Below are 9,376 nucleotides of genomic sequence, written 5' to 3' on the forward strand. Positions count from 1 at the left end.
GTTTTGGTGGACAGAACTGGGCAGCAGATGTCTGTGTGTTGTCGGCTAATGATGAATGACCTCATTTGGAGAGCACTTCCTTCCTGAGCATGGATGCTGTTTCTCTGCTTTCTCTCACACAAACAATTCTATGAAGAATGTACTTCAATGCAGTAGCTGTCCTCCACGACAGATATGGGTCTTGATCAATCACACTGCTAGCTGATTGGGTATGTTATGTTACATTTACACTCGGGCACATAAATGTAGCGCCACTAAATGGGTTTAAATCCAATTTATTATTAAAATGTTATTTTAGATTTTTGTTAAACATTAAGAAAAATCTTCCTGTGTCAATTGTAACTATCCCTAAACAATTATTTCAAACACGTTGCAACGTGCTAATATCAAAATAGTTGTCTAAGGTTAAGACAACATCTCTTTTGCATATTACTATGCAAACCTATTTGGTGACACCACCAGTGTTGCGAAAATGACACACTCCCCTTTAAATATCTTAAATAACTGAAATGTAGAGGGTCAAAATGGTTACAGAAAGTGTCTCTTCTCCCACTAAGTGGACAATAACCCATGACTGACTGTCTCATAGGCTGCTCATGGTTTTCTCTGGAATTCATTCCATGATCAACAATAGACACAATAGTTCCTCTCAGAAAAGAGGGAAGACACAGACATAAAGAAGCCACAGGAATCTGATCTGGGATTTTTTTCGTCCCTTTGACGTCAACATAACCTCGCATTAGAAGTTTAACTGTTCATTTTATTAGTTAATTTCTTTTCACATTGTAAATAAAAAAACAGACGTGTCATTTTGACTCTTAATAAGCGACACCCTAATGATAAGTGCAACATACTGATGTTGAGCAAACTTGCAAGTATCTCTAGGAGCCAAATAAATATGTATGAAAATGGATTTTTAGCAGGCCATACTGCCGCTCTGGCAGGACACTGGGCAGAACGCTCGCATCATATTCTGGGAAATGCTGCATGCCTCTGGGCTGCTAGGGCTGTTCTGCACTATTTTGTGGCATTTATTTCATTGGCAAGTGGTTCAGTATTGTAAACTGACTCGGATGACCTCTGTGTGATGGGTCAGCCTACTTATGTAGAGTTGACCTGCTGATCCGTCAGTTGACCGTCCCTCACTAGGTTTCCATACATAGTCAACCGGCTTCACAGAGAAGACCCATTTTTTTGGTTTTGTTGTCGGAACAGACAATTCATGCTGATTTAAACTGCAAAGTTTAAACGAGGTCCGAAAAGGAAAAAACTCAAATGGTGATGAATAAAAACACATTTATAGCTTTTTAACAGACTATACAAATGACCAAAATAGTCCATTAAAACTCAATGACTGAGTGAGCAGTGTTTCAATATGAGGCTGCTTTGAAACATCTGAATAAGTGTCTCTAGATATCAATGTGCTGACAGGTTGTTGGTTATTGGTGATGATCCCAGAATGCACCCTGTGAGAAGCAGAGGTGTTGAATGACTCCGTTAGAGACTTGTTGGATTCAACATCTGACCTGCCAACAAACATCTTTCTGTCTCGGTTGTGTCAGACGCAAGCCAGGTGGACTTGAGCAGCGCACGCCCAAGCAACATGTGATCTCCATTTAAATACTTTCCAGGGTGATGGTTGCCTGGAGCATTTCCCAATAGAGAGGACTCGCTGTGTGGGCTGTCTGTATTGATTTGGGCTGTTAGATATTCTCACTGGCTCTTGATGGAAATGTCAAAGCTCTGCTTAATAAAGTTGCTCATTTATTCTGCGGGAGACAATGGTTCCACGACATCACGATTGGATGAGAACTGAAATATTTTACATGCAAAAAGCGATTTTCTTGTGGAAATTCCCTTCAGTTGTGCAACTGCCAAAGAAGCAAATTGAGAATAATATGAACTTCTAAATAAACGTTAAGCAGACAGAGGGTTTTGGTGGCTGGTCTGGCGGGATTTTTTGTATTTAATAGGCTGGTGACAGAACTATAAAGGTTGAAAATAAACCGCTAGAGCGACACTCTTTCAAATCTGAGGAGTACGTTTTTCTCCAAATGGCACGGACACAACTGTGAGCAGACTGTTTTATAGGCCAAAATTGAAAGGACTTCAATGAGAAAACTTGAATGACGCACAACACAGACTGATCCTAATGTCAGTCTTGGGGAGTCCTGGGGTTTGTGTCAAACCAGGAATTAAAACCAGTCGAAACCATAAAAGACAACACCGTGGTATAAAACGTTCCTAATCCAAACATAAGCCACGCAGCACCCGCTATACGACAAAGCAACATTTAATCCTTTTGCTGCAACTTCTTAAAAAAAACCTGTCTGGTCTCTATTACTGTAACTCGCGTCAGTCTGCCAAGAGCTCGACTAAAAGAAAGCCGTCTGTGTCAACCGATATTTCAATTCCCAGATAACTCTCTCAAATGTGAGCCTAACACACCCGAAGAACAACAGACCCCTAAGCGTCTGCTCTCTTTTATACAGTAAATCACAATCCCAGTTTCCTTCAACATGTAGAAACACGAAACAAACAGGCAAAGCCTTGCACCAGGATTACACTGCAGAATGTGCTTTGAAAGATTTTTACCAGTTCTTCTCAGAGCAAATCACAGCGTGCGTTGAATTCTCTATCTGTAGCCCAGCAGATGGGCAAATTGTGTTGAATAAGGGACTATTTGAGATCTGCGGGGTGGTTCATCGCCTTTGTCTAACAAGAGGCTGTTTTCACAATGGTGCTCATTATGAAGCATCTTCAAGCTGTGAATGTGACATGAACACTTCCTCTGTTGGATCACACTGTAAGAAAATGTTTAATTGTACGCAGATGGTGCGAGGGTTTGAAATAGACAATAAAATGAAAATTTCATGAACATCTGACATACAAGATCAAATAGTCAGTTCTTATCCTACATTTCTTTAGGAAGAAAACAGAAGACACCACAAATTTGACATTAGTGAGCAATAAACATTTTTGATCATTCATGTTACTTCACAAAAGTTGGTTTATTGTTATATTTTAGATGTTAACTGTTTTGGATTCATCATCTACAAGCATCCAATATTTTAGAATAGACCAACATCTGACAAAATGATCTAATAAATGTGTAATTTAAATTAGAGTCATGGAAACTGTAGAAATTCCTTCCAATCTTAACAGGAAGTCACTGTCATGTCTAATTGAAAGCAAGCCTTAAAGTCAGGTCACAGCATGCCGTCAAAACCGTCAATATAACATCAGACTAATTTCATTAGCCCACAACATACCACCGCATTTGTTTATATGGGAGCAAGTTAAAGAGCAGGTGTTATGATGTGCATTATTACTGCAATCTTTATGATTTACTAGTAAACTGTATATTAATATGATTTGTCTATAAATGTAAGCTTTCAAGAAAGAATGCTTATTGTTGCCATGACACCAAAAGGATGCAAAAGGTCTTACATAAATTCCCAAACTTTTATGGGAGAAAAAACTGCATCAGTTCCAAAATACATTTTTCCTGTTCGGGCAATCAGGTAATAAGTATAAGCTCATGGAAAAAGACAGAATGTCTCTCTAGGGTAAATCTATTCAAGGTTTTCATTTTTGACACATCAATTCAATAAAAGGCCCTGAGGGAAGAGCCAAAAATAGACTGTGAATTTGGCTACTCTATTGAAAGGCAAAGCATCCCATTTCAAACACATACATTGCAAAGACATTCGAAAATAGTTTTCATATTTTGAGATCCCTGAAAATTGTGCATCTATATGGTACTTTTGGCTCAACCAATGGTGTGGATTTGGGGTGGGACTACTTGTTTGAATAAACAACGGAAGAGTAAAAAGCCAGGGCAGTATAAAAAAAATATGATTCTGGTTGGTGACACACTTTACCTTTAGCCTCAAGAAACATCCTCATGACATTTCATTTTCCTACACAAAGAGGTCTTGAAACCAAAGAAGTGGGTGTGAAATTTTGAAAATTCTTGTCTTCACTGCATGATATTCCTTTTTTAAAAGAAACATTTTATCTGCAGTGATGAGCATTGAGTTATATGATCAGATATATTCAGGTCATTGTCAGGACACTAAAAGCCTGTGTGACACATATGACAACACACAGATTGCCTGAGAGCAGATGAACTTGTCTTAATGCCCAAGGCCCAGACACAACCCATGTCTCTGCTACTGTACACCGCCCAGCAACACAGTGGCTATTGGGAATATGATTTCAAAAGCCCATTGAGGATAACATTTAAATTGTTCTTTTTAAAGCAAAGTAAAAAAATATTGTTAGTCAAAAAGAAATATGCACACTGACTTTATCTGCTGTTCGTGGCTAAGACTTTAGAAAATCAAGTCATCCATTCGTTCTCTGAAGTCTCATAAAAGTTTGTTATGCTGAGCAAAATAGTATTAGACACAACATATATCCAAAGGTAGTGCTCTCATTAACAGAATGGATTGTGCAAAAGAATGCAGAATTGAATGTGTTTCCTGGGATCTGACAGCAGCACTTATTTGTACTGTATGCTATCTGGGATAGGTTTGAACTAGCCTGTACTTCCTGAATGCTGCAAGAACACTTTTTTTCAGGGATGCTTTTTTGCAGAATGCTCAGTGCTCACACCTTACACACAAAGTAGTGGTTTTCCGTTCATGTGTGAGCTAGCTGTCTAAACTAAAAACAGCTTGCACTGACAAATGTATCAAAAAGTATGAATGTCATTGAAGAAAAGCTTAGTACTACACAAAATAGGTTTCTATGTGAATCAATTACATTTGATGAATCTACAGCAAAAATGAAAGTGTGTTCACTGATGACCACATTTCTTAACACGCTTGTTGGGAATTCATTTATACCAATTCATGTAAATATCAAGTTGAGGAGTAGCTGACAACATGAGATGGGAGATGCATGGAGACAACGTGCGCACATGTGTGTGTGAAGGTCTACTGAAACGGAACACTGCTGTAATGTCATAATGAGGGCCGGCCCATGGCATAGGTGACATAGGCGGTTGTTTTACAATCAGTTCAAAACAAACAACATCATTTTTTTCAAACAACGAGAAGGTAAGAAACACTTTTATTACAAAGATTTTTTTAGTTGTTATTTATTTACTTCCTATTATGTTAAAGTCCCAATGAAATTAAAAATGACAATTCTTATGTTTTAATTGAAATATTGCAGCGTTTATAGTAAATAGCTTATCAATGTTGGTCATTTTCTTTTTAAAATTCATTTACCCTCATAATCTGCAGTTAAAATCTGAAAATGCACTTCCACCCTCAAATGACTATCCATCTCAAATGACGTAAATTAGACGGCTTGGCCAGAGCATCCGTTAACTCCTCCGCTTCAACTGTCAGTCTGCTGCCAGTAGGGCTGTCACGATTATGAAATTTGACTGACGATTAATTGTCTAATAAATCATTGCGATTATGACGATTAATTGTCTGTTTTAGGGCTTTGGCGATTATGACAATTAATTGTCTGTTTTTGAGCTTTGGCATTTAATTCTCATACATTTTTGATTCAGCGATGAAACGACCATATTGTTCTGAATACAAGACTACGTTTTTTTCTTGGAAATACATAGGAAAAAATTGGGTCATCATATATTTAAGGTTTAGACATTTACCTGTCAATAATACAACCGCCAAATACTTGTAAATTAAGTAAATTGATCAGGTGTGAATACGCCCTTTTCACAATGACGTCACTTAACTTCCGCCTTTTTGCAAAGCAGTGTATCATAACATCCGTCTTGCAACAAACATGAAGAAAAAGAAGAAGAACTTCCGTTTCGCCGTCGCGCTGGAATTTAACAACAGTGAGAAAAAAAACTGACAGAACACGTATTCAAGTACTTATCCTAGCACCTTCACTAACACAAAAAGAAAACAAAACACTTAGCTTCATAATCAAACAGGTACTGTTCAACGAAGAATTTGTATCCTTTCTCTAGCTTTGAGCTTGTCGTTAGCGAAAATTTGTCTGCAAGACGTTGTACATCATCTAGACGTATTTGTGGCAGATGTGCAAGCCACTTGGTAAACTCCATTCTGAGGCGCTAGCGGAAGTAACTTCTTCTTCTTGAGTTTTACTGGCGGTTGGCAAACCAGATTATAGGTGCATTACCGCCACCTTATGAACTGGAGTGCTAACGGAAGAAATGATACACTGCTTCGCGGGAGAACGGAAGATGCGTGACGTCATGTGAAAAGGGCGTATTGAAGCCACCATTAAAATACTATCAGTCATAGAAAAGCTTCTAGTCTGTTTTTTTCTCACTTGCAAGACTACAATAAAATTTTACTTGTGTGTTAATGAAATTTTGGTAGACTGGTTTTCACAGAGATTTGCTTAAATAATATTAAATTGTACCGTAAGGAAATTTGTATATGTTTTTTTTTTTAAGTGATTATGTTGTGGTGGTACATCTTACAAGTATTACCATGCTTTAGTAACAATATATACACTAAAATATGCAATATGCACTACAGCTCCCCCTAGTGTCTTCTATAGAGATGAGAAATAATTGCGATAATCTGAAACCATCGCGATGAGGTCAAACAATCGCGATGAGACGATTATTTAACAATAATCGTGACAGCCCTAGCTGCCAGTTTCATTTCAAAATCAACGCAACAGCTGTTTTTAAACATCCAATCAATTCGCAGTGAAAAACGCAAGCCACGCCCACTCATTTTCTCCTTTGAAATTCGAAATGATGCGAATATAGTCTCTGCCTCTTTCCCCATAGCATACATCAGTGAATTTACTTGGACCTCTTCGTCCTCTTTATCCAGCTTTGTAGCAATCCTAAATCGCTTGAAACGCTGTATCCACGTGGGCCATGTGGCGCGCTGACTAAAGTCAAACTTCTCCGGAGCTTGAAACAACGACATCTTCTGGTACTTGAGTTAGCGAGTACGACGCACTTCTGACACCATGTCATATAACTTCACACCGTTATATGTAAATAATAACTTTATTTGAACACAGCCTGAGTTAGGCTCACATGTCACATACTCTCGGCTACCGGCACACATCTCACACAACATCCGTATGTGACGTAACACGCTCATACGCCAAGCAGTATGGGTAATGTAGTGAACTCCACATCATCACAATAAATATACTTTATTATCATAAAAATACCTGAGGAGGATTGAGGGTCAGTGATAAAAACATGTCCTTACGCATTTCCTAGAACTACGTGTGTTATGGTCTTCTTCTGCAGTGCGTATTTGGAGTTTCTGCACGAGAGCGCCCTCTGGCTTTCGGATGCAGCAGCATTTTACCGTACTTTACTCATAAATTGTGCATAAATCACGTGATAGATATTTTCGGTTAACCGGGCATATGTCTGGTTTTCAGCAGTGCAAAGAGAAATACTCCTGTATTCGCTCACAATAATGTTCTCTATTGCTTCTGTTTTAGATTATCCGTGCTTCCAGTATAATTATTAGGGAAAAAAGTGGGAACTAATTAATGTGGAAACGTTTTCTCCACAAAGTAATGAAGAAATCAGTCACAATGTAATTTCAAGAAGCCCTTAGTTGTAGCCATGATATACTGCATCTTGAGCAGTCCTGCAGCTGTAACCACTAAAATGTGATACACAGGTTTCATAAACATGAAGCTTCCGTTTTACTGTGCCATAACTGAGCTAAAACAGCACAGACAAACGGTGCATAATTCAAATAAATTCTCTAGGTCTGTTACGTGAACAAATATAAAAACATGAACAAAATAAAATGAGTATTTTTATTGCAGTCGTGTTACTCTGCTAGAGCATCGAGAAAAACCCATGTCAGGGGAATCCACGTACATTAAAACAACTAAAGCAGTGACGCGCGTTGCACTTAATCCATCCAACTGCAGATTAACATGCAGCCACATTACAGATGCATGCAAAAACATCTCACAGAAACAACACGAAGATTACACACATATGATGCGCAAACACGCTGTCTAGGTAACAGCTCAGCAGGTTTTTAATTTAACAAATGAATGTGCGGTATTCGCTGCTACTGTACATGACGCCACACATCACACCGTATGAGAAAATCACTTTCGGTTGCACCTAAATGCACGATATACATTATATATATTCTACCCCCACCCAACTGATGATGTATCCGTCTTCATGATTGCAACTTTGAAACTCCAAATGTAAGACCATACCTTCTGATGGACTTTCAGGTCTCAACGACTGTATTTCTTCATCAACCGGCGTTTAGGTATGATGCGCCTTCTTCTCAGAGCATACACATTGTCAAATCATAACTAAATAATGCAGAACGTGATCTACACACCTACTAAACTCAAAGTGTGGTCGAAATAGCATTAAACGGACTGTTGCAAAGATATAAACATGCTCGCCCGGTATATTCCAGCAGGTCCGGGAGGACAGTTTCTGTCTAGTTCAGTTTCAAGCTGTAACACCCACACTCACAGAATGAAGCTGAGTGGGCGGAGACTGTCGAGATGTGAACGCGAGCTAGCCAATCAGCTGCGCCCATGGGCGTAAACAAACGCTCTCTGATGACTTTTTCTTTTCTTTATACACTTAACCACAAAGGAAGCCGAAACCAGAGTGGGCGTCATTTATGGCAAAAAAACATGAAGTGCATAAAACGGGCATGCATAGCCTTGAGGCAGGATTGACGTATTGTATATTGACAATAGGACATTTTCTCCATTGATCGTGATTGTATTTTAATTAAAATTTTAACATCCAACATGATTTATTCATAATATACTCTTGTGCATGACAAAGAAGGTTTTTAGCAGTGAAATATTTGTTTTAGATAAAGTGCAAGGTTAAAATGGTGCACATCCTTAAAGCTGAAAGTGTGTTGTGCTGTACTGTAGGTAGAGCTGTAAGGTCACACAGGGTCTGGCCTGTGGTTATTTTCAGTTCCCATTAACTCCATCTTTCCCTCAATTCAAAATGAAAGTGTAACAAAACCATGAATGCTTATAAAAGGGAGAAATATCTCACCTCAGAATTCCAAATGAGTCCTTGTAATGCAGTGACACATTGACGAATCACCCAACAACTAATCAAATTATTTGCTACCCCATCAGATTTACAAATGAAATATGTATAATAGCACATGTATATATTTGTATATTTGCAAACACTCTGAATTGCAACTGTACAACTGTATGTTATGTTCTCTCATTTGCAGGGCTGGAAATGGGGGTAAAGGGGGATCAGGGTCAGGGAGTCAATTTTAAGGGGGCCTTTGAAATGGCCTTAAAACACTTTGCACATATCCTAAATAAATAAAGTGCCATTTTCTGCATCTATGGTTTAAAAATATAAAATACGAGACTCCAGTGATTCTCTGCCATTTCCAAGGCTCGT

At 38.5% G+C, this 9,376-nt stretch overlaps 1 protein-coding gene across 3 annotated transcripts in view; it reads right to left on the reverse strand.

Moving 5' to 3' along the window:
* rhbdf1b (rhomboid 5 homolog 1b (Drosophila)) overlaps positions 1 to 8,444 on the reverse strand; it is a 29,436-nt gene extending 20,992 nt beyond the window's left edge. For all 3 annotated transcript variants that reach the window (XM_057359277.1, XM_057359276.1, XM_057359275.1), the window contains exon 1: positions 8,188 to 8,444. The gene's annotated coding sequence lies outside the window, so the exon portion shown is untranslated. The remainder of the gene's footprint in view (positions 1 to 8,187) is intronic.
* Positions 8,445 to 9,376: the final 932 nt, after the last annotated feature.

This window comes from Triplophysa rosa, linkage group LG18 (genome assembly GCF_024868665.1).
Source record: "Triplophysa rosa linkage group LG18, Trosa_1v2, whole genome shotgun sequence".
Lineage (NCBI taxonomy): Eukaryota > Metazoa > Chordata > Actinopteri > Cypriniformes > Nemacheilidae > Triplophysa > Triplophysa rosa.